This window comes from Arctopsyche grandis, chromosome 12, assembly GCF_051622035.1.
Source record: "Arctopsyche grandis isolate Sample6627 chromosome 12, ASM5162203v2, whole genome shotgun sequence".
Classification (NCBI taxonomy): Eukaryota; Metazoa; Arthropoda; class Insecta; order Trichoptera; family Hydropsychidae; genus Arctopsyche; species Arctopsyche grandis.
Window position 1 is genome coordinate 28,280,853 of NC_135366.1, and position 26,044 is coordinate 28,306,896.

The 26,044-nt window shown below is 32.8% G+C and overlaps 2 long non-coding RNA genes across 2 annotated transcripts in view; one reads left to right on the plus strand and one right to left on the minus strand.

The window, feature by feature from the left end:
* LOC143920403 (uncharacterized) overlaps positions 1-26,044 on the plus strand; it is a 309,775-nt gene that overhangs the window by 242,638 nt on the left and 41,093 nt on the right. Inside the window, exon 5 of the long non-coding RNA XR_013261338.1 lies at positions 2,267-2,303. This is a non-coding gene — a long non-coding RNA (uncharacterized LOC143920403). The remainder of the gene's footprint in view (positions 1-2,266; positions 2,304-26,044) is intronic.
* Positions 5,844-12,635, minus strand: LOC143920402 (uncharacterized). The gene is made up of 2 exons (XR_013261337.1): positions 12,198-12,635; positions 5,844-7,451 (listed from the first exon to the last, which is right to left on the minus strand). It is a non-coding gene; the product is annotated as an uncharacterized LOC143920402 (long non-coding RNA).

Genomic DNA, 26,044 nt, shown 5'->3' on the forward strand with positions numbered 1-26,044 from the left:
TTCATGTTTACATCCGAAGGAAAATGTTTTTCACTTCGGAAAACTCTCCCAAACCCAACCTAAACTTCAGTGTCTCACACGTGCCAGTTATCAAGGTTGACCATAACCTCTCATAAAGTTTACCATTCACTTAAAAATCGCAAGACAAGTGTCTAGTTGTTCGTCTGTCGTAGCGGTTTATCACAGATCAGCAACTTGTCTGCCAATTGATAAAATTTTTGCCCAAAATACAATAAAAATATTGCTTAAGAATGTAAATGCTCAATTAAAAGTCACTTATTTGCAAATAACTGTCACAAAAAATTTCCCTGTCGTAGTTGTTTATCATCGATTGCTATTTTTTTTGCCAATAGATAAAGCTTTTGTCCACAGCACATGTACATATGTACATATCGGGCGATCTTAGTTGCATGTGTATTTTTTTCAGTGGCCTCAAACCAATTAAATAACAAGTCCAGATACAAATTAAAGACTTTCATTGCAATTGTCGTCTTTCAACGACTCAAAACTTATTTAGTAATGCTTCGAATCTTGAAATAAAAACCAAGAAACAGAAAGTCGAGACTTTCATTTCATTTGTCGCTGTCTTTCAATGACCCAAAACTTATTTAATAACACTTCATCCAGAAAATAAAACGAGACTTTCGTCTCGAAAGTATGTTTCATAAAGTATTTATGTAGCTACGAAATATTTAGTAGTAAGAGACTACGAAAGATCTTTCCGCAGACAAATTGGCAGACAAAACTTTAAAATTTCAACTGTTTGAACTGGCAAGTTGTGCATCAATATTATACCTACTTTAAAGGCCAGTGAAGTTGACACATAAAGCCAAACGTAAGGCCACAACCCTCCCAACGAATATCGTTTGAAAGACCCTTTCATCGTAGAACGAAACGAGTCTACCAATATCTAAGGTTTTTATTCATAACACAATAGATAATTTTATAAACAAAATATAGAAGAGGCTAGTTTTTAAAAAAAAAATTTTTTACTATTTTTTTTTTAATTTTATACGTTTTAGTTTTAGAGAATTTTATTTTTAAATACAATATTATGTAATTATTATTTACAAATTATTTTAATGTGTTTATTGGTTGGGCTAATACGAAGAGTTCTCTAAATTGAGAAATCACCAATTCTCTCCATAAACTTAAATCATGAATTATGGTCCATACATGATCATGTATGGCAAAGTACTCAATCTGCCATAGCGGGAGGGGGGCGAAAAAGGAAAAAACGATCAGAACAGTGTGTAAACGAAGATTCATTATTTTCAAATGTGTCTATTACGATTATTTTTCACCATGGTAATGGCGGACGTCATTTCCACTTATAATGAAGACAAAACTGAGCAAATAGCAAAGTTTGAAAACGATTGGATAAGAACCCAAACATCGTCACACGACAAAATCGATTCTGACCTAAGAAGAGGTTAGTAATAGTAATAATAAAAATAGTATAACCATATGTGTAGCCTTGGGGCAATTCTTGTAGTGGAACATCTGATGTATGTACATATATGTATATTTATTTTATTACATTTTATACCAGGAAGGCCTTACAGGTAAACCCCAATGCGCCTTCCAGGCCAATTACAAACAATACAGTTTTTTTATTATATATATATAAGTCGCTGAATTACGAAAAACTGAAAACTCGTAAATTAACGAGACATCTATGAATTGTACATCAATTTTATTGTACATTAATCATACTTAAATAGTGGTGACATAGTAGGTAGGAAGGATTTTAGCCAATTTTTAATCGGGAACCGTTTCAACAATGAAATCGGAGAAAATTGGCAAACTCTGATAGGAAACAATCGACCAGGAGTCACAAATATCCAGATCTGACCAGCAGCACTACAGATATACTCGGAAAAATTCTTTTCAATCGAGGTCAGCTCATGGGATCGAACCCAGCGCCTCTCGGTGTTAGGCAGAAGCTTAACGACCGAGATATGCTGCTGGCTAAAGTAGATAAGTACGTAGGTACGATTTTGAGATACGTATCGTAGACAGAGACCTTACGACCAACTTGTTTAGTAAACCAATCTCCACGTGTATGTCCACATCTAGAACAGTTTTGTATTAAAAGAGGTAAGAGCGGGAATAGTTTGAAGTTTGATCGCAATTTTATCTGCGGAAGTCTTCGTAATCGAGCAACTATTTTAAAACACGTCTCTAGCTCGGAGCTTTCTTGCGTTAAAGTTTGCTAAAAACTTTTTAAATTTACCTTTTTTTTTTTTTGTTTTGCTTTTTGCAGATGGAGTTGATGCCGTTACTGGAGCGTGTTAATTAAAGTGAGTATTCCTATCGTCGATTTTTGATTTAAGTTTTGATGTTTTATTCGTTCCTGTATATTTGTTGTTTGGCACTGAAAAGGTTTAATTTGTTTGCTTTTGCCGTTTATATTAAATCGTTTACTGAAGCAGCAATGTTTTATCATAATTATTATTGCCCATATAGTAAAGGTTGAATATAATTTAATTACAATAATTATTACGAAATATTTCAATGGGAAACAAAATGAAGCCGCTTGAATTATTTTGGTTCATTAATTATGATTATTTCATTCGTATTGAATTCATATTCACAATTTTTTTATTGATATATTAAAAGCTTTTTCGAGAATCCACTTTAATATCCCAGGTACTTAAATTTGCCTTACAAAAACCGTATGACGTGATGTTTAAGTCAAACAAAAATTAAATCGAAAATTTTTAAAAAACACAATTTCAAAATTACATATTAAATAATATGAATTATATTTTATTAATAACGAAATTTTGATTTTTAAATGCTTTTTATTATTGCGAAATTATGTTCAAAATACATCTTATATCTATTTTAATAGCTACTGATCTACTGATCATTTTCTATTTACAATTTTAATTTAATTTGGTCAGTAATCATAGTATTATATTATTCTAATGTTAATGTGTTAATAATGAAATAAAGCTCATTTAAAACAGTCTATTCATCAAAAAGTCTTCAAATTTTATGCTTTCAATTTTTAATTCAACATTATTTTACGTTTTGTCAAAATCGAAGGATTCAAATTACCACACAATTTGCCTTTCAATGAAAGTGTATTTTATATGTTAATGTTTTTCCAAGTATTTTATTATTGCGACTAATTATACCCTCAATTTTTTGAATTCATTCATTATAAGTGGAATTAAAATCATGAGAGCGATTTACATATTATTTCAGGCGTACATATTTAATAATGTCTTCAAACATTTATAAACGGAATAATTATATTTAATTCAAAATTATATTTAAAATAGATTGTCAATCTAGAGCCTTTAACAAATGTATAAAAGCCTGAAATTGTGGATTTAATTTTGTATACATATCATTTTTCATTTTTTAATATGTACATACATATAAGCTTTAACCATACTTATTAGTACGAAATTGAATTTGAATGAAAAGAGGTCTTTATTATAAATGTTTTGACATCACAATAAGCTTTCTCTTTGATTTAATGAATACATAACATTGAATCATTTTCAAAAGCTACTAAAATAATTCTAAAATCTTTTATACGAACGAATTTAATTTCGATTAATTAAAAATCCCGCACGTTCAGTATATTTTTTTACTATAAGAAAAACAAATCAAATCTAATTAAATTTCATCAGCAGAACAATAGAGCGTTCGATTCATCAAATTCCACTCACATTCGAAACAGTCGCTTAAATAAGCATACCCATTTTAACCCCCAGCCGACCCAACCCCTACTATTTTGCACACGCGGGTAATTCGATCGCAGTTTCCCTTATCGAATTTGATTTGTGATTCGTTGACTCGCATTCGCTTAATCAACCCCCTATTGTTTGCTCGTCATTGTCAAATTTTACGGTGGATATTACCATCTGACCCATATTGTGTATACATATGTATATAAACCTAATATGTACATATAATAGAATTATCTTCATATTTTCGAAACATTTTGATTTTTTTTTCAATTAGTATCAATATCTTGATAAAAGTCTTATTGTTTATTTTTTTTATTCAAGGTATCTAGGACGAGTATAGAATATTTTATTTTTATTTACCTATAGATATATGTCGAAACGCTTGTAAAAAGTGTTTTGATTATGTGTTTATTTGGTCATTATTTTAATAAATTTTAAATAGTTGAAATATAGCTACAATTACGACTTAGATAATAATAAAGTTGTGAATAAAAATCCTTGTCTAAACCATATAAGTTACATATACGATGAAACTTGTCTGTTGATTTGTTTGCTTAACACGAATTTCCACCCTAAAGGTTAATCAATGAAAAATCAATCAATTGATTTAATATTTTATTTAGTATTAATCTGAAGTACTTGCCATAACCCAAAGCATATGTAGTATAACTAAAATAAATTATTAGATAGACTTTCTAAATCATAACTAAACTGAATACGTATATGTATATGTACATACATATATACATAATGAGAGAAATTCTTTGAGGTTTTTTTATAGAATTTTAAGTATAAAAATTGTAGTTTGTGGTGTTATTTAGTATTGAATTTATACGATGTGCGGTTCTTATTTTATATTAGTCGAAAGCCCTGTACATATATATACTGTTTTGGTCGTTTGGTAAATGGGAATAATATGTAAATTTAATTGTTACTTTCGATTTATAGCCGTATAATATAATTTCAATATTTTAACGCGGAATTTTTATATATATTGTTTGCGGTCTGAGGCTAAAGATTATAACAATCTCGTCGTGTGTACGTGGCAATTTGAATTAATTGCGATTCAGTGTTATAATTCGCGTGTTAGTACATATAGTTAGTGAATCGATGTTTATAATTTGATTTGTGCATGAACATACACATATTCAATAGTGGAGTGAGTCAATTTAAAGTGTCAAAAGTCAATTCTGCGAAAGCAATGCGAGTCAATTTGGAGTGTGAAAGTCGCACTGTGGTTCGTATGTCTTTATTAAACTGTCAGAAATGTTTATGCTTAATGTTTATATTATCCTGGCCACAAATGATTATATTATCCTGGCCGAATTTCTCAGAGGCGGATTTAAGTTGAAAAATAATGCTATTATAATACTATAACTGCTATTATAATATTAGATTCCATTAGACAGTTTACCGATTTCGAAAGTTCTAAAACAAAAACTGTAGATTTTCAAAGCGATATAATAAACAAATATTCATATTTATGTAATGTACAACTTTGCCAGCGTTGGTCGAGTGTTTTAAATTTGAAAATAATATCGTCAAAAGCTCAAATCTCTTCAAAAACTCATTTTGAGTCTTATTTAGGATACCATGAAATAGTAAACATATAATATCAGACATTAATTTTTATTTACATATGTACATACATACATATATCTACTATCCGGAAAATCCTGGTATTTTAGAATCGTTTAACATTCGATTTTGTGTGTGATTCCTTTGATCCTGGAAGTTCTGGAAGGTCTGGAGACCTGGATGGATAGGTTCGAAAGCTCATCTAAATTCAATGCTTTTAAAATAGCGTGACTTTGTCACCGCGCTATTTTAGTTTGCGCGGTTTTGTCGGGACATCATACAAATGGTGTCCATTCAAAACCGTGCTAACATAAAGTCGCGGCGTCAAAACCGCGTGAAATATAACAATGCGAGACAAAGCGGCGCATGCGAGAAAAAAGCGATGATCGTTATTTGATCTTGAAATAGTCTTGATCATTGAAGAAATGATGGTCGATGGTGGGTATTTAGCACAACACGGTTTATTGTTTATTGTAAAGGACAGCCAAAAAAGATGAAAATTTATATGTAAACTCATTTTGAACTATAATATATTGGAAAAGACTTCGATAATGGTTTGATGTAGTTTATTGAAATGTAAAATTTGCACGTGGTGGTTCAGCGGAGCGTACGGAACACAAGTTGTCCGTACGCCGTCTGCTCGAACTCTGTCGACCGTCGCGTATTTCCGCTTGGGCCGACACTAATGCCAACTCGTCAATAATGCCAATCGACAATCAGTTAATAAGACTGTTTGCCACACGTCATTACAAAAGTCGGAACATAGTCCCACATAGGAAAACTGTTGAACAATACAGTTATTCTACAGAGTTACAGCATTACTGACGAGTCGTTTACAATAAATCATAGCTCTTAAAATAATTAAATAGAGGGTGAATAATGAAACCTTTGCCTCATCCAGTGTGAGGATAAAATCAATTTATTGGTTCAGTAATATTTCAACTTATAGGTATACCTCTGGTGAATGTTGTTTCTATTTACATTAAAGTTTTTGAAATCTCCTTTGAAGCTGTGAATAAGCATTACAAGATAAGTTTACTTTAAAGAAGAGAGAGTGGACTGTATATGGTTTAAAACTTAAGCATTCCTCATCTTGATGTTAACTTAGACAATACAATGTTGACACTGTTACAGTTGTCAAGACAGATCAGCTATTACCGATCAACTAAACTTGATTAGTGAGTGTAATGCTCCTAAGTTAGCTTGATTTCATCAACAAGTAGCACAAACATTGCTAAATTAAAAGTAAATTGGAAAGTCATTCATTCATTCCTACAAGCAGGAAATGAAGGCGAACTATGATTATAGATGTCTCTACGTTAAACATCGAAATGTTCAGTATTATAATATTTACTTATTCTATGATTCACATAAATACTATAAACAGTAAGAGTTAACTTATGTTTTCATAACAAGAAACATAAGACCTGCGGATGACTCCCGGCAGGTTATAATTAAGTAGACATGAAATAATTTAAGATGCTCCATTAAGTGTGGCTTGGAGACTAACATTAACAAATCATGAATCTAATTTTAACTGTCAAATTTGAACAGTTTATTTTAAACTCGGATATAATCCTTCCGAGTGATGACATGAGACAAGTCTTATATTATAAAGACAAAATGATTAGATTAAATTCGGAGATATATACTGCCGAATGTTAAAATGAAAATAGCTTAAATTATACACACAACACAATTAAAGTGAATTACGGAGTACTACTATTAACATTGAATGATTTAAACTCATGATTACATCTAATAAGTAATATGAGTTGGGGGTAGTGTCTTCGGGTTAAACTAAGCTACCGAAGTTGACGGAATTGAAGCTGCTGTTTCTCCTCCCTCTTGCTGATCTTCCTTCCTGTCAAGTGGTCCTTGTGGTAGAATCGGCAATGGCGCCACTAGATGACTGGACCGACGAAACTCTCCGCTGGCAGTAAAGACGTCGACGACTCGAACTCTGCCATCTGGTCCGGGATACAATTTAGTGACTCGACCCAAGACCCATCGGGTTGGCAGCATGTGTTCCTCCTTTAACAGGACCATTTGACCCACACTCAGATTGTTGCTCGAGTCCTTCTTCCATTTGTGTCGTAACTGCAAAGAATGTAAATATTCCGCCGACCAACGTTTCCAAAATGCTGCTGTGGTCAATTGTATCTGAAGCAGATTGGCATGGACATTAGTGTTATATTTAACCTCCATTGGAAGAGCGAGTAAGGATCTGCCAATTAAGAAATGTCCAGGTGTGAGGGGTAAAAGGTCTAGTGGATCCGAAGACATGGGACTAAGAGGACGGGAATTCGTGCAAGCTTCTATTTGAGTCAATACCGTACAAAATGATTCGAAATTTAAGGTGGTGGCCTTTAACACCTTGTTTAAATGAATCTTCATGGATTTAACCGCTGCTTCCCACAGCCCTCCCATGTGAGGCGCCCTTGGCGGGTTAAACTTCCAACGAATCCCTTCGGAGGCTACATACCGTAGTAGCTTCTCCTCATGAGGACGTTCGTAAATTAATTTTACTAAATTAACGAGTTCACGACTTGCACCGACAAAATTAGTAGCATTGTCGGAATATATCGTATTGGGCCTGCCACGTCTGGCTACGAATCTTCTTAAACAATTTAAGAAATTTGAACTCGTTAAGTCTCCGACAAGTTCCAAGTGAACTGCCTTACTGGAAAAACACACAAAGACACAAACGTAACCCTTAATTATCTTAGAATTCTTATTGCAACCACTCTTCACAGGAAAAGGTCCTGCGAAATCTATCCCCACATGACTGAAAGGAAAATTCGCAGTGGTACGTTCAAGCGGGAGTAATCCCATTAATCTATTGTGTGACAGTGGTTTATTTCTGAAACAAATGACACATGAACGCACCACTCCTTTGACAGTATTATGTCCGGCCAATGGCCAATAGGTCTGCCGCAATAACGACAGTAAGGCTTGAGTACCCAAGTGAATATATTTCAAGTGCGCATCTCGGACAATCATGTGTGTAAGTTTATGCTTATTTGACAAGATAATGGGTGACGTTGATAGAGTTGTTCCCAGAGGAAGTCTACTTCCAACACAAATTAAATTCTCGTGGAATAGAGTGGACAATTTAGCTAATTTACTGCTACTGGGAATTGGATGTCCCTTGCTCAGCAAACGATATTCCAATGGAAATGATTCCATTTGCGATAACCTAATCAAATTATTTAAAGCATCATTTAATTCTAAAGCGGACGGTTCGTTATTTTCTTTAACGTTTAATTGTTTATTCCTTAGTGGCCGACGAACATATGATAAAACTCGAAGGAGTCTTGGAAGATGAGAATATTTATCTATCCAATTATTTTCCCTCACAAGGGTAGCGTTAGTGACTACCCTTCTCTCTGGAAGATCTATTGTGATCTCAGGAGGTCTTCGAGGCCATCGTGATTCGTCTAATTTCAACCAACTAGGGCCGTCCCACCATAACGAATTATGATTTAATTGTACATTTTTGTTTTTCTCTGCTATTTGAATCTGTCGGTACATCTGCTTAATATCCGCAGTAATCACGTATTTATGGAGTCGAAAGTTGAGTAGTAAACTTAACAAATCTGATTGGACACTAGGTCCCACCATCAAAATATTATTTAGTGAGATATTGGACGTTGTCTTTGCGGACGCATCAAAAACTACACGATATTTAGTGGTAAGGCTAGACTCCTTAACCACGACGTGATGAGGTAAATAACAATGAACCTCATGTGCCTCCGGAGGTTCACACTCTGACATATGTCCTAAATTTATGTACTCTTCTAAAACTTTATTGTATTCCATTTTTAAATTATTATTGGCTAAAAAACGTCTTTCCAAAGTTTTGTGTCTTTTCTCCGCAATGTGCAATGAACTTCCTAATATTACCGGGGAATTTTTATATGGTAAAGCTACACAAAATCTACCGTTTTTATCTCGTGATGTGTGTGCTTGGAAATGTTCCTCACATCTTTTCTCCTCAAGAGATTGATGTTTTACCATAGGAACCTGGTCTATCATCCAAAAGTTTTGAATGTGACTGTCTAATTGACTTAAGCCTATGTGGCTCTTCCCTGGAGCATTATTTACTTCGGGATATGGACCAACTATTGTCCATCCGAATTCGGTATCCTTTAAGATAGGCATACCTTTTCCTAACTGGATGGTTCCTGCTTTCATAGCATGAACGCAAATCTCGGCGCCGAGCAATAAATCGATTGGCGTCGGTTTATTCCAAAGGGGATCTGATAACTTGATTCCCGCTGGTATTGAAATTAACTGTTGATCCAGTTTCACAGTTGGAATTTCGCCAGTAATTTCTGGTAATACCAAACACAACACTTTGGTTGAGTAATTAGTGGTTGAAGACCTTATGGTCACCTTGGTGATGTGACGAATGCTACTTTCTTGATTAGCGATACCTACAATTTTTTGAGAGATTTTCTCTAATTTGAAGTTATTCTTCTTAGCGAAAGATGTGGTAACATAGTTGACTTGTGAGCCGGAATCTAATAATGTGCGACCCTTAACGACCGTTCCATTGGACGTTATAATGTCTACTTGTACCGTCGGTAAAATTATCTCCCTTTGAGAGAAATGAGTAGAATGAGCATTAATTGACTTCCTTCCCGTATTATTGGAACTAAATGTATCGTCCTGATGCAACAAAGTATGATGGTTTTGTTTGCACCTTAAGCAATTATAGTTAGACTTGCAATTTGTTATCTTATGCGATGAATTTAAACATTTAAAACACATGTTATTAGATTTAACGAATTCATTTCTTTCCATACTGGATTTTGCTTTGAATTTATCACATTTGCCTATGAAATGATTATTTCGACAGAATGCGCATGCGTTTACCTTACTTGATGGGTTTTTGTTCGCGACATGAGTTCTCATGATTCTTTGACGACTATGAGGGAATTCCTTCACCGTAGTTACAGATGCAGTAGATTGTAATACATTACATCTATTCTGCAAGAATGTCTCTAAACTTTCATATGGTGGCATTTCTCTGCTAACCAGCGATATTTCCCAGTCTCTTACTATATTAAAAGGTAATTTCCTTAGAACTAAACATGTTACCCATGGATCTAAAATTTCTCTCGCGTAACCCAACGATTCAATGTTTTTAATACACACTGTTACCTGATTCAATAGATTTCTCAATTCGATATGTGATTCTCTTGTGATTAATTTTAAGTCACAAAGTGAATTAATCCTAGTTTTGAGATTAAGTCTTGGTAAATTATATTGCTTGTCTAAAATACTCCAAGCTATTTCGTAATTGTCTGAGCTAATATCTAAACCTGATACAGCTGCCAAAGCGGGACCGATTAAGGATTGATGCAAATATTGCAATTTCGTGACATTCGAATATTCCGTTTTGTTTCCTATTATATTCTTAAAAGCTTGTTGAAACGATTGCCATTCAGATGGATCTCCCTGAAATGTGGGAATGGTTAACGTCGGTAACTTATCTCTAGCAAATTTAATTGTTGCTTGCTCTACCTTTAGTTTACTATCTTGAAAGGATTGGCAATCTAATGCTGCTTTAAGATTTTTAACTGTTATTGTAATTGCATCGTACTCTTCGTCTATTTTGGCCGCTTTCGGTATGTCTGTAAGGTTATCTAAATACTCGTAATGGAGTTTTCGGACATAATCGTATGCTTCTTTAATGGTTTGATACTGTCCTTCATCTAATTCGGAGGATTTATCTATTTTTCCTTTTAGTCTTTGTACCGCGCCTGAATACCTTAATTCTATTGACGTCATTATGACTTCTACTTTATTTTCCTTCGCTAATATTTCTATCGATTGAGTCTGACTTCGAGTCTGATGTATTCTAGAGCTTGACCTGTCTCTAATAGGTTCTACGTCCCTAGTTGGATTTCGACCTTTATGCGACTTGGAAGTCGAAGCTTCTATTTCCTCGTTTTCAGCACTTGACATTTGTTTCAGAAAGTTGCACTATTTCGTCTCATAAATACAGTTGTTCTCTACTATAGCTGTCAATTGAACTATTCGTAGAGATAAGGTAATAATATTCAATGATTAACCGTGAATCTTAATATTCTACTTTAACTATTATCACCAGAATCTATCCAACATATTTTGGAAGAAATTACAACCCTAAATTGGTGGGTGCTTGATTTAAACCACTTTGGGGCTACAAGTCTTGTGATTTATTTTAAATCACCACTGTTTCATCACACATTATGAAACAAAGAGATCTACCGATGTATGAATATGCCGGTATGTACTTGATTTAATCCACTTTGGGGCTACAAGTGTAATTCCACATTTATCGTGGAAGGGGGGGGGGGGAGGGTGTTTCTACACACATTAAGAAACAAAGATCTACCGATATGCATATACCGGTATGTACTTGGTTTAAGCCACTTTGGGGCTACAAGTATAATTCCACATTTATCGTGGAAGGGGGGGGGGGGGAGGGTGTTTCTACACACATTAAGAAACAAAGATCTACCGATATGAATATACCGGTATGTACTTGGTTTAAGCCACTTTGGGGCTACAAGTATAATTCCACATTTATCGTGGAAGGGGGGGGGGGGAGGGTGTTTCTACACACATTAAGAAACAAAGATCTACCGATATGAATATACCGGTATGTACTTGATTTAATCCACTTTGGGGCTACAAGTATAATTCTCCACGTGCTTTGCTAATTTTACACTACATCTGATTTTACACTTTTAATACGAAATTCGATGCGACCGATGAAACCTTCCTTCGTAGCGCGATATTATTTTATACAATCGCGTTAATTAATTGTTATACTTTAAAACATATTTTAAAAACTGACCTACCCACATGATTGCCTTTTGAACAGATTGCCTGAGATTGAATGGCTTCACTTACTTGAATATCCTTTACGATGTTTATGTGATCGTTCCGATAATTTTGGATTACCTCTGTGTCCCATGCGTCTTTGTAGGTTATGTTTTTATTTATATATTTTCTGCGTCAATCACGCGGTCATGTACCTCTGTACATCAATCAATATATTGCTGAAATAGAAGCAAACATGTTATTAGTATTGGAAAGGTATGGATAGTAACAAAGGAACGATACCGATTTCTTAATTGACATCCATTTTTTCTCGACCACGTTTTTTCCTATTGGTTTGTCCGTTTGGTGTTGTGGCCTAGGTTACTGGTGTCCGGTTCGAAGTGACCATCATGGAAAAGACTTCGATAATGGTTTGATGTAGTTTATTGAAATGTAAAATTTGCACGTGGTGGGCCAGCGGAGCGTACGGAACACAAGCTGTCCGTACGCCGTCTACTCGGTGACTCTGTCGACCGTCGCGTATTTCCGCTTGGGCCGACACTAATGCCAACTCGTCAATAATGCCAATCGACAATCAGTTAATAAGACTGTTTGCCACACGTCATTACAAAAGTCGGAACATATATTATATTTTTCATAATCACAAATACAAATTTTACGACTTTAATCGCCGCACTTTTTGTATTGCGCGGCTTTGTCGGGCCGCTTATGTTGCGTGGTTTTCCACCGCGCGCTTTAGTCGGTATACCCATACAAACATATGAATAAATAAAAAAATAAAGAAAGTATTTTACAAACTAACCATTAATTAATTAACCAATACAAAGTATTAACAAATTAGTAGGCATACTGAGTAAAAATCAGTAAAAATTTCAAGGTCGAATTTATCTATTGAAATACATGTCACAGTGAAATCATAACCAGTTACATTTTCAGAGATGGTTTCATTCATTTAAGATTAGATTGTTAGGGTTGGTATTATTAGGGTTAGGATAGGTTAGGTTAAGTAAGGGTTGGCCCTATTCATTTAAGATTTGGGTTAAATTTATAGAGTTAAACGGTGTAAATTCATTGTTTGAGACATATTCACTGCTTGAATTGGTGAAAATATATTTTCACTTGAAATATGTTTTCACTGTAACAACATATACATATGTATGTATGTACATAAATTTAACACAATCATAATTACAAATATTTTTTTACAATTATATAACATTTTTGATGCAAACAAACAAGTTAAATATTTAATTCAAAAAATAATCATACACTTACGGATAGTATCGAAATTCAATTACGTACTCATGTATGTATGCATATAAAAAAAATTCAAGGTCTATAAAAATATAAAAATAAAAAACAACCACCCCATAACATTTCAAAGCTACAACCCATTAAATACCAATATTCATTATTGGGAGTAATTCACAAGCAGTGGTCCACAGTGCGGTGCGTGTCTCGTGCAACCCCAGACTCCTCGTTAGCTCCTCGTCAGGATGCACGCAGGTTCTCGAAGTTGGCACAATGGCGTTTTTGTGAGTCGCGACGTGTGCTGGGGCCTCGTTAAGGCCACGCGTCTGTTCGAGAGCCCCATTAGGGCCTCATGGGGGGCGCAGGCGCCTATCAATCACCCCCCCTGAGCCCCACTCCGTCGGCAATCGTTTACCCCCTTTCCACCACCCACTCGAATCTCCGGCTGATTGGTCATTATTTTAAAGTGCTAAGCTCTATCTAGTGTGCGACGAAGTTTCGTTGAAAAATAAGTCGACTCGACTTGCCGTTCGTTCGAGTGATGTTTGACTTGGGGCTTTGATGCTTCGTTGGGTGCTGTTCGAGTGGTTTGACTTTGTGCACGTGCTTTCAATCGCTTTTTGTGTCCACTGGCGTACAGTAAAAATCGATTAAGTGCGGGAAGTGCTATTTTTGAAAATTTTGATAATTAAACATACATATAGAAGTGTAACCAGCAGCGTGGACTAGTGGCTAGCATATTATGCTTTCGAGTGGAGTGGTCATGGTTCGATTTCCACTAGTAGCTTTTGGCCAGATCTTGGTTTGTGACTCGAGGTCAAGAAAAATAGAATCAAGAAAAAAATTGGTTATGTAAAAATAGCCTTTTAAAAAAAAATTTTTAAAAACAAACCTCTTTTTTAGTTTTGTATATTATATTAAGATATATAAATTATAATTTTGAATAAAAATACCAATAATTTTATTTTACTACCGCCATCTATGTATAAAACTAAAGACTACATAGACGTCGCCCAGATTTCAAGTTTACAAACTTCAAACGCGTCTTAAACGATATTTTATCTCTATCGTAATGGCGGAGGATCCTTTTACTTATATTGATGACCAAAATGAGCAATATGGCAAAGTATGAAAACGATCGGATAAGATGCAAATTTTTTCCTGAATTGTAATCGTAAGTGAAATGTAAAGGAGGTTTGTTATAAAGATAGCAATTAGTCATATTAAAATTTGTCAGATGGTGAATGTTTTTATTTTAAAAGTCACCTTAAAACTTTTTTTTTCATTATACATGCAATAAAGTTTTACTTGAACTATTATTATTTTTTTAAATATATTATATTAAAGCTTATTCTTGAAGCGATCAATCATTTTAAATTTTGACAAGTAATAAAGCATGATTAATTCAATTTGTAAACTTCATATGCTTTTCATTTCAAAAGCCTTCTTGAAAAATATTCCTCATACAAACTTTTTCATTTTAATTATTATGCTTACAGTTCAAGTTTAAATAGAATTTTTGAAAACTTATTATATAATAATATAATATTAATTAATTTAATTAAAAAGTCATAACAAACTACGAAACTTCAATTGAACCTACCATTTTGAATATTAGTTGATGCTTTTTAACATTAATATACAAATAGCACCATTCAAGATTGTCCAATTGTTATAATTTTTTGCATAACTACAGAGGAGGATTGCTTAAATCCAAATTATAAAGTCACTTACGTCTTTTTGACACCTAACCGTTTAATTGGAGCCGTGGCCAATTTGCATGGGAATATGAAAGCACTCGGCGAGCTTTCGAAGAAGTGTCACATTTTTGTCGAATAAATTAGCGAGTTTTGGAGTTCGGTTGCGGCAACTTTTCCCGGTTTCAAATTAATTAAAGGCTTTTCCGTTTCTGCGTTGTCTTGTTTCGAGAATTTGCATTGTATGAAGTGCACCAGTTGGTGGTTTTAAAGCTCCTTATCGCCCTTATGGCCCCGACTGTCTTCAACCGAGAGCTTCGGAAAAACTTTTTTCTCGAGAGTGAAAGGGAGGCTTTGGCGCGTTGCAGTTTCGTCGCCAAATTTAATTAGTTCCATAACTTGACGACAAAACGATTTTCCAACACGTAACCCAAAAAGGTAGAAGCTCACAAATCAGTCTATCGATATAATAAAATCTCTTTTAAAATTTTATTTGATCTTACATATATTATATATAATAAATACATAATAGTTCCTTATATAATTTATATAATAGCTTACGTCCTCTACTAATTATAAATATGATATAAATCATTGAGTTTTATTTAAGATGATTATCTTAAGCCATACGTACATATTTAATCTTATAGCCATACACATGTGTTATGCCAAGCAAATATAACATTTTAAAATAAAAATACCTTCTAATGTTTCGCACGTTTTTTATAAATATATACGTAGTTTATTTATACTTCCTCGGATTTAACCTATGCTATTCAATTACGTGATTTTTAATAAACATACGTACGTCTGTTTCGATGGGGGCGGAATTGAAATCTTTTTGGGTTCCTTTTTAGCTCGTATTTGACTCAAATATTTTTATATTACAATGGATATTATTCTGTAAAATATAACATTTCCTGAAAGAATATATCCTTGTCTGTATATATTATTTAATTACGATTTTTAATATGCTTCGTTTCCATTCTCGGATAATACAAAAAAAAACGGCATCCACCAAGTACTCGTAGATATATGTAAATCTCAATAAAATTGGATTTATTATAATATTATTTCACATTAAAAAAAAGTATTATTATATATTTAATTTTTTAATTAATAATAATGATATTATAAAGCTCACTAGACAAGGCTACCAACTATACTTTTTGTTTGTTTGCTATACAAAATCTACGATTTACAATTTAGAATCGCCAAATATAGAATACTAACAAAAATTTTTTTTCAACCTTCACTTGATCGAGCAACGCTGGGCAATTCAGCTATACTTCATATATTATAAACGTGTCTATTATTGCTGTTTAAGGTTATTATAATGTAAAAACACTTAATACATACATACATACATATGTACAATATACTGATCAGCGAAGTACCATCGATAAAGTTAATATTGTGTTATGAATCATTAGGCATCATTTAATTAACCCATTATACAAATTTGGTTATTGATTCAATTCCGTATATGTACCTGCTCATTGCCAATACGACTGCATATATCAAATTGTATTTATTTTTCAATTTTATATAATTTTGCATATTGGAACAGCGGATATGAAGGGGCCTAGGGGACCGCATCGCGCTAGCGAAATGATCCGGAAATCCGCAAAATTCGAACATGTGTATATATATAATATTGTATATAGATTATATAATACATTATAAACTTATAAGCAACGTCGAATCCCATTAGAATCGTCGGAAATGATGTTCCAGCGTTCGAATCCCAACCGGGCAATTTGTTTTCACAACGAGCGAAACGTACTACATGCGAGTATACATTCGTGCAAATGTCTATACGTTGAAATAATATTACATAATAAATACGAAACAATGAGAAACATCTCCAGTTACAAATTATACGAGGAGCTCAACGTTAACGGAATACGAAATACTGTCTACATAGTTTTTTTTCCCTCGGTTTACTATCAATAAAAGTATGAAAGGTTGTATGAAATATGGCTCCCAGCGCTCTCGAACACGAAAATTATGCGAAGTAACACACACAGCATTGACATAAATATAAAATATATAAATAAATATTCGCGGGTCCTGTTTTTTATTGCACGCGGACCGATGGTCGTATAAAAAAAATGTCTCGCAACCCTTATACATACATATGTCGAAACAATAACAAAAAAATATATATTTCAGCCGAACATGTGGTGAAAATAAGGAGTGGGGTCAAAGAAACGAGACCCTTGCTAAATATGTATGTGTTTGAATACGAAAATGTTATTTGAACAGACGAAACTCTACCCTTTCCGCATTTATTAATCCAAAAACGAGGAATTGCTTTTTGAATAACGTTTATTTCAAGATCGAAATATGTACATACATACACACAGGGTGGGGCCGAAACAATTAGACGATTGCTATCGCGAAAGTGAAAACTTTCTATATAAAATCAAATTATGTATAATAGTATACCAACATTAAGTTATTTTTAAAAAAAACAGCATTATTCACGAGGAGGAATACGATGTAAAAACGGAGAATGAATGACTAATAAGTCATTCGTTCATAAGAATTATAGCAACGTTGTAGTGTTATTTCTATAAGATTTCCCTTTGGAATACTTGGCATTTTGACATATCGAAGGTTTTGACAGCTCAAAAGCTGTGACAAAAAAAAATTCATTCAACAATCAGTGACTTTATTTGAAGACAGCTTTAGCACTCTTTAAAGGCAATGTTTTTAATTTCCAAGTCAATTAACCTCAATTTCAAGTCAACTTAGCTCGATATTTGCGTTAATTCTAACCACCGAAAAGTTTCCGGGTTCAAGCCCTGGGTTGACCTCGATTTAAGACAATTTATTCGGAGTATTTCTGCAGTGCTGCTGGTCATAATTGGACATTTGTGACTTAAAGTCAATCGTTTCCTGTCAAAGTTTGCCAATTTATCTGATTTCATTGTTGAAACGGTTTTAGCATCCTACCTACTATTTGTCACAACTATTTGAATATGGTTTCAAATTTATAATCTAATAAGTTTATATACATATCTACATATGTACAGGTTTAATACCATTAGTATCGCTCAGGGGTAATGGTATCATGGTCTAATATAACTTTAATATATATCGAAAACCTTTTCACGCATACTTTAAAGTAAGGATATGTAAAGATATGATTATGTTATAAAAAATGGAAATTTTGGAATAATTTGATTTCAAAAGGATGTAATACAACTTGATCGGCAAACGTAGTACGAAATTCCAATGCAAATCGATTGAAAAACGTTCTCGGAAGCTGTCTCGTCGTTTTGGATATGTTGGCTGATTTATAAGTGTGTGTTTTTTTTTAATGGACCTCATACTAAATAGAAGGATAATATTGAATATTAAATAAAAGTGGACAGTTCTAAGATACTATTAGTAGAAAGTTACTGGAAAGTTCGACTTGGAGCTTTGATTGAAAATGTAACACACACACATATTTAATTTGTCATAATTATATTGGCACACGTAAACGGCTCACATCACGTATTAATTTGCTAAAAAAATAATCGAATAATATTTGTATAGGCTGAAATACATTATCGATCATCCGATGACGTGAGCTAACCATTATAAATCATGCATACCGATTTTTTTCCATTTTTTTTTTCACTATTCGTAAACTATAGCGATTGCGTGTCTGATATGCTGCCGAACGTGTACTTTTATACGTAGTATAGTAAAGTTATGTCGTATGGTATATTAATTTTTTTCAATTCAATAGCAGCCTCATATCTCACGAAACATATGTATGTATATTGAAACAATTAGGAAAATTGACCCGTATTTTTTTTTCGTTCGGTACAAATGTAGTGTTGTAATGCGGCCGATCGAATTTTAGTAAGCGATCTTTTCAAGTGGTTTTAATAATTTAATACAATCGCGGAACTTTGGTAAGGATTCATTTTATCAAAATAAATATATGTTTCAGTTGTTTTTAAATAATATTAATATCCACATTTAATGTGATCAGTCAATTTACGTTCATTGATTATGAAAGCATGAAGCTTCAATATTAGTTAGGGCCATATTGTATTATAAATGTAATCAAAATATAAGTGTGTGCAATACCGATTTTGTATTTTATCTGCAAATATGCAAGTGTTCCTCATTTTTCTGAAATTTTTACAAGCCGTTTATTAACTTCACTTGTCTGTTAGATAGGGTTCAAACATCCACTCTTTCAATCGCTTTCATATTTTAACGACATACGGAGGTTTATTGTCCATATTACAAGCGAATATCTCTGACATGGCGCTAGAAGAATTTAATAATTAAATGTTACTTCGAAATTAACTGTCAGATCGACATGATGACAGCTGGGTATTCAGTCGCGCATCATAGTTGAACATCGTTACAAAATTGTAACAGTTATTACAGTCACATTTTTCGCACTATTTCATGCAATTGGTTTAGAGTGAAATTTTTTAAATTTAATAATTAAAATTACTATAATTATTATTTTTCAAATTATGTCTTAATCTTAAAAGAGTGTAATTAATTTCTTTATATGCATAATTTTTTGATTACAAAAATTGCGGCAATTTAAGATTGAGATTTCATAAACAAAATTGTACTTAATGGGTAATCAAAAAAGCTCGCTGAAATCAGTGCCATATAATATACAATATAATTAATAAAAATACATAATGATACTTTGTAAATTAATAAAACAAAATAATCACAAGTTTATGAATCTATCTTGATTAAAATGTGATCTGATCACAAATATTTGTAATGACACCTTTTATTCAGATGAATTATTTCAATTTTTTTTAATATTTCTCATAACAAAATATTTTATTTAACATGTAAATATTTGTATGAATTTGGCATCAGTGTTTTTAGAAGCAAACCATGTCTACACGTGTATGCAAAAAAAGCTTGTAATAAAAGCTTTTAAAAATAAAAAAAGCGTAAGTAGCGGTTTATACATATTATATTATATATCAAAATGAATATATACGTTTCGGTAATTTACGAGACAGATTTGAATACGACACGTTCTCGTTTCGACTATTTTTTATTATTAGGTATATGTTTATACATATATATAATATTATATATTATACATTGTATTTATGCGATATAATACATTCAGGTGATTAATAACGGATTCGCCATGCGATGTATTTCGAATTTTATTTAGATTTAACGTTCAAATATGGGAATTTTATACGTACGTATGCGATTCAATTTACCGTTATGCGGTTTCGCGCTGTCGAATTCTAATGTTTTTATTATTTGAAGGCAAACCAATCGATTATGGTAGATTTTTTTTATATTATATACATATATAATAAATAATTGTAAGTCGTTAGTAAGATGCCTGACGCCTCGAAGGCGCTTTCGATATATTATATAATATAATTGCATTATTTCGAAGTGGTCGAATTTGATTAATCGATTGATACGTTGTTGGTATGTAATTGGACATGTTACGTTTCAATTACATACTCAGGTACGTTACATCAATTAAGTTTATTTTTGTTTACTAATGAAATTTAGATCCGATTAGTGGGAGGATGTTTTTTTACACACATCAATTTATTTTTTATTGCAAGGTTTAATCAAATGATTTTTTTAATGTAAAGCTATATTTGTATAAAACGATTTATTTGAACAATTGCTTGACATTTTGATCATTTTGATCACAAAATTAATTAAATTTTGCGTAGGTTCGATTGTAAAGCTTCAGTCGAAGTTTCACAGTTCAAATCTTAATCTATTTAAATCAACAATATTTATACCATAAATACGAAATTATAATATTTAATTTTGCATATTATAATTAAATTGAAATATCGAATTTAATGAAGCAAAATATTAATCCAATTGAAACGTTTGAATATTGACTATGTACTGTGAACTGTTTTCAACTTCATCATGTTTTATTCATATTTTTAAAATAATTTTATAAAGTAATGTACACCATATTATATATTAAATGTATTATATTTACAGATTGTAATGAATCGTATTTGTTTTTTATTACTTGATATATAAGTGGAATATTTCTAATGGAAAAATGTTCAAATTTAAATACGTTCAAGTTTTTTCGTATTTTATTCATATTTCTCAAACGATTTTATAACGTTATATATTTATTATATTTTTAATTAACCTATTACTATTAAATGAAAATAAGTTATGTGTATTTTTTATGACTATATAAGGTAGAAACTGAAGCCAAACATTTCAATTGAAAAAATGCCGAAATTAGGTATTTTCAAACATGTCCAAGTTTTATTATACATACATATATTATTCAAATTCTTAAAATAATTTTATAATTTAATATACTTTTTTTAATTGACTACGTGTTTTTTTTATATTATTATTTAAGAAATATTAGTCACAGGTAATTCATATGACTAAAGAAGGTCAAAACTCTAATCAAATATTTCAACTGAATAAATTGCCGAAAATTCATAATTTTAAACTGTTCAAATAACCTCGTATTTTTATTAATATTAGGGGTGGATTCAGGATCCAAATGAAAAGCCAAAGTCGCTTCACAACGATCCCATAGGTCCATACGGAACCACCGCTTACTCCAGAATAATCTGATCTACCGTATTCATACTACTTACTTCCTTATAAAGGACAAGTTGAACAGCGCAGCTTCCCCGATCCATTGATGTGTCTACTGTCTAGGCAATTAAAGGTCTACCCTGGCGAGTCTATTATTTACGCACGCAGTCACCCAGGTCTGTGAGAACTCCAGCGTATCCTTTATTCGGACACTTACGGACACTTATGGAGACCCCCGAATGGACTAAGTGGTCACAGCCACTTCCCTCTAGATTTCTCAGAACGCACAGCGCGAAACCGTGGGACTGCATATCTGGTACGTGACCATAACAATAGGTAAACAAACGTGTCGAGGAATATGCACTGAGTGACCTGCCGTTTGTAAGCAGGTATCTAGGCCATACCAAGGCATTCTGGACGGAGCACTGGCAGTGCGTGGATTTCCTTAATCATCCAATAAATGCTGTGAAGCGACTTTGGCCTTTATTGGGATTCTCCACCCACCCCTACGCAACAATATTATAAGTTGAATAAATTTATTACATTTTCAACAAACAAGAAAATCATCTTTGCGATCGAAATTCGATTTCGCATCTCACACACCAGTCGTTCTCAAATAACACCGTCGTCATCGACCCGTACCATTATTTGAACCAAAACGCGCGGCTCTTTGCGAAAACTTTATTTTTTTATTTTTATTTTTTATTTTTTAACTCTCCACCGAGGCTTTTAACCTTACAGAGGGGTCCATCGTAGCGTAAAAAGCCGCAGCAAACCTTTAAAATCCCCCCGGTCCTGGGTATCGGTGCGCGAGATTGAAATATCCCGCGTGCAAAAACCGGCGTGTATAATTTGTACCCGTATCGGAGAAAAGCGAGAAGGTTTCTGGCAATTTTGCGGTTTCGCAAAACTCTTTTACCTCTAACCCAGTGTAATTAATTCGAGGTACGAAGAAAAAAAAAAACTAAATAAAACATGTGGGATCGAGCACACGAGAAACACTAGTAGTATCGAAATTCCGATGGGTATCGCGTGATGTAGCGATACGCAACCGTTCGGGGGAAAAAAATCGCTACGGTATGTTATGCGATGATGATCGTGTTATTATTATTTTTTAGTTAAGTAGAGGTATTTATGGGTATTCTGGTTGCTTTCGGTTGTGTAATTTTTGTTTGAGATAAATATAGTAATGGCGCGAAGCACGTGATGTTTGGAATTGTATCCTCGCTCTCTTTGAACAAAAACATGTATATAAATAGAATTATTTATGATTTTATCAAATTTTAGATGAATTGTATTATATTTATGTTATAGGAATATTATGTGAAAAAATCATGATTATTTATGAAGAGTATACTAGCAAAGTTATGATGATTAATGATTGCATAAGTACATGCCCGTTTACTGTTAAAAAAAGTTATGCAATCGTTCAATATAATAATCTAGCCGATTTGCTAGGCGCTGCCTGGACTGAAAAAGCTTTACGAACATTTTAAGACAATCATCAAGTCTAGTAGTAGTAGTTATAGTAAAGATTTTTTGTTTTTAAATTGAAAATGTAGATTTGTTTGGTGGATAAGCGAACAAAAAAGCACTTATTCTTACATAAAAAAGTATAAAGACTGTTTTTAAATTAATCTTGATTTAATGTGAAATCGAAAAATTTTCTATTTGAAAGACTGTAGATGAAAAAATAGAGTTTTCTTTACGATCATATTTCATACAAAAATACTAAGGATCTCAAATCTGTGTATTCAAATACTTTTTACACAGAATAACTTTTTTTAATTTCAATATACAGCACCTTTGATTCTATTAGATGTACCAGATAAGGATTATCTTAAAATTTTCATAATATCTTAAGCTTAATCTTCGAATATTTGGTAACCTTAATTGATACATACTTGGTATATATAATACATATGTAGATAATACAAATAATACAATAAATCTTTATATACAAAAACTGCTATAAGAAAGAGATATCTATCGATTTTATTTTCAATATTTAATCATACATATTTAGGCAGCATCCAAATATTACATATATTCTAAGAATAAATTATAATCGAAGACTTGCTCTAATTTAGGCATTGAAAAAAAACCCAAATATTATATATAATAAATAAAATTTTGCTAATTTTTATATGCGAAATAAACAAGTGTTTGAAAATTTAAATTCATATAATTCAATATTATTGTTATAGTTGTTTATTTTTTACTTAAATAAAAACAGTTGCTAGGCTACTTAGCTACTAGCTAGTTGACATTTTATCCGTTCCTTATGATGTATTTAAGATATACAAACAGTTTAATGGTGTTTGTGTTTTATGTCAATTGAAAAGATGGTATTTATTTTTAATTTGTGGTAAAAAAAATGGATTTTGAATTAAATTAAGTGAATAAATTGGTAATGAAAAATACATACAAATCTGTGAATTTTTTTCACTGTGAAAAATAATTGAAAAAAAATTCATTTGTTTTTCATATGAAAATTTTCGCTTTGAAATTAATTAACGACGGTTTGAGGACGAGAAAAATCCGCATGAGTGAAAACCACCGTTTCAAGAAAGCTCGATCTTAGTTATGTGAAGCCATGATGTTAAATCCTGACTGGAGATCAATCAAAGTTTGAAAACATCCAACATCGGTTCATCGGTATTCAGAATTTTATTTGAAAATTTAAATCATTACTTGTTATACTTATACGTATATATATATATATATATATATATATATCACCTTCGATCCCATCGCTGACCAGGAGAGGTCTCCAAGTCTTGGGACCTAATTGAAGTGTTAATTGCGCGCCACTTTTTCTGTAGTGCCCCTACTAGACGTCGCCTCGGATTAGGCAGTGGGGGTGGGATTTTCCGCTTTTCCGCGGGAAATTCAATTATTAGCCACCCGCCCACTCCTTTACCTCGCCCCGCAGCCCTTGCAGACCCTGTCCTCGAGGCTGATAATCACATTTTTGCTCGCACCTTGGTCCCCGTCGAAACGACGCCGCGATGATTAATGGCCGAGAGGAAAACGGATTCATCCCCGCCGAAACGAAATGAAACATTTTCTATCGGCATTACGTTATTTTTTCAATTTCCTCCCCCTCTCTCGTCACGCCACATTTCCACATCCGTGTGTACATTATTAAGGGCCGGTACACACAAGTGAATATGTGTGTTCGTTCCGATCTAGAACGGATCTCTCTCTAGTGCGTATTAAAGTTTCATCAGCATCAAATGGATTTTCGCGTTTTTCCCCATGCGAGTGTACAGGTTGATTCATCGTTTTCGGTGCATATTGTAAAGCATGATGGGGATGATCGTTTTATAGGGGGGAGGGAGAAACCCCTGGAATGTATAGCTCTCATTAATTATAATATATCATTTTATTATGTTACATTATATTCAATGTAAGCAATAGATTCATAAATAAATAATTAAGAGCATACATATTGTTTATATACATATTGAACTTGTCAAAGAGGTTCTATTTCTTAACGAAAAGTTTGAAATTTGATTGACATACAATGCGTATATACCTAACAATATAAATAAATACAAATAATGGTCTTGTATTGTATTTTATCGTATATACTAAACGACGATATGATTTCTAGCGTATTTAATTACGCACCCCTATGGGCGAATGTTTGTACGTACTACATATGTACATTCGTATAGCTAGAATCAATACCAAAATTTCATCAAGAAAACGGGTAATCTTACATCAATGGTTTCCCATTATATTAAACCCATACCCATCTCTGTGTAGACAGGCACTCGAAAATGAAGCCGATTATTTGAAGATTTAATTATGCTCGATTTAATAAACGAATTTCTCTGAATCGAATGTCAATCACGCCCCGGCTAATGTATTAGATTTAATTTTCATTTAAATACTTCTATAAGATGCTTTCATCGGAAGAGAAGCGTTTTGAAAAATGTTATGTGTGTTTATCTATTTTTAATTTGATTCTAAACACACATACATTCAGTCATTTGAGCATAAGTGAGCGGGAACGATCGTCGTACTTTACATATCAAATATTTATGTCTTACAAATAGTCCATTTCATTTTTTATTATTGATTATCGATATAATTTCAAAAGTTATTCTTCCGATTACTTATCATTATATGTATGTATGTATGAAGGTCTCCTCCTTTTACAAGCTTTCTATAAGCTTCACTGTGTTATTTTTATTCACTTTGGATTTTTTATCTCATAAGCCGCTCAATGAATTAGTCAGAAGTATATAATTTATACATAGACATGAAATTTTTATTAAATTGTATTTTTACTTTATCTATGTACGTAGTAACAATAGATGAAGTTTTGTGATCATGCGAAAATTCACACTCGACATTTTGGCTGATTCGAACTCAGAATCGATCACTGATCACGTTTTCATG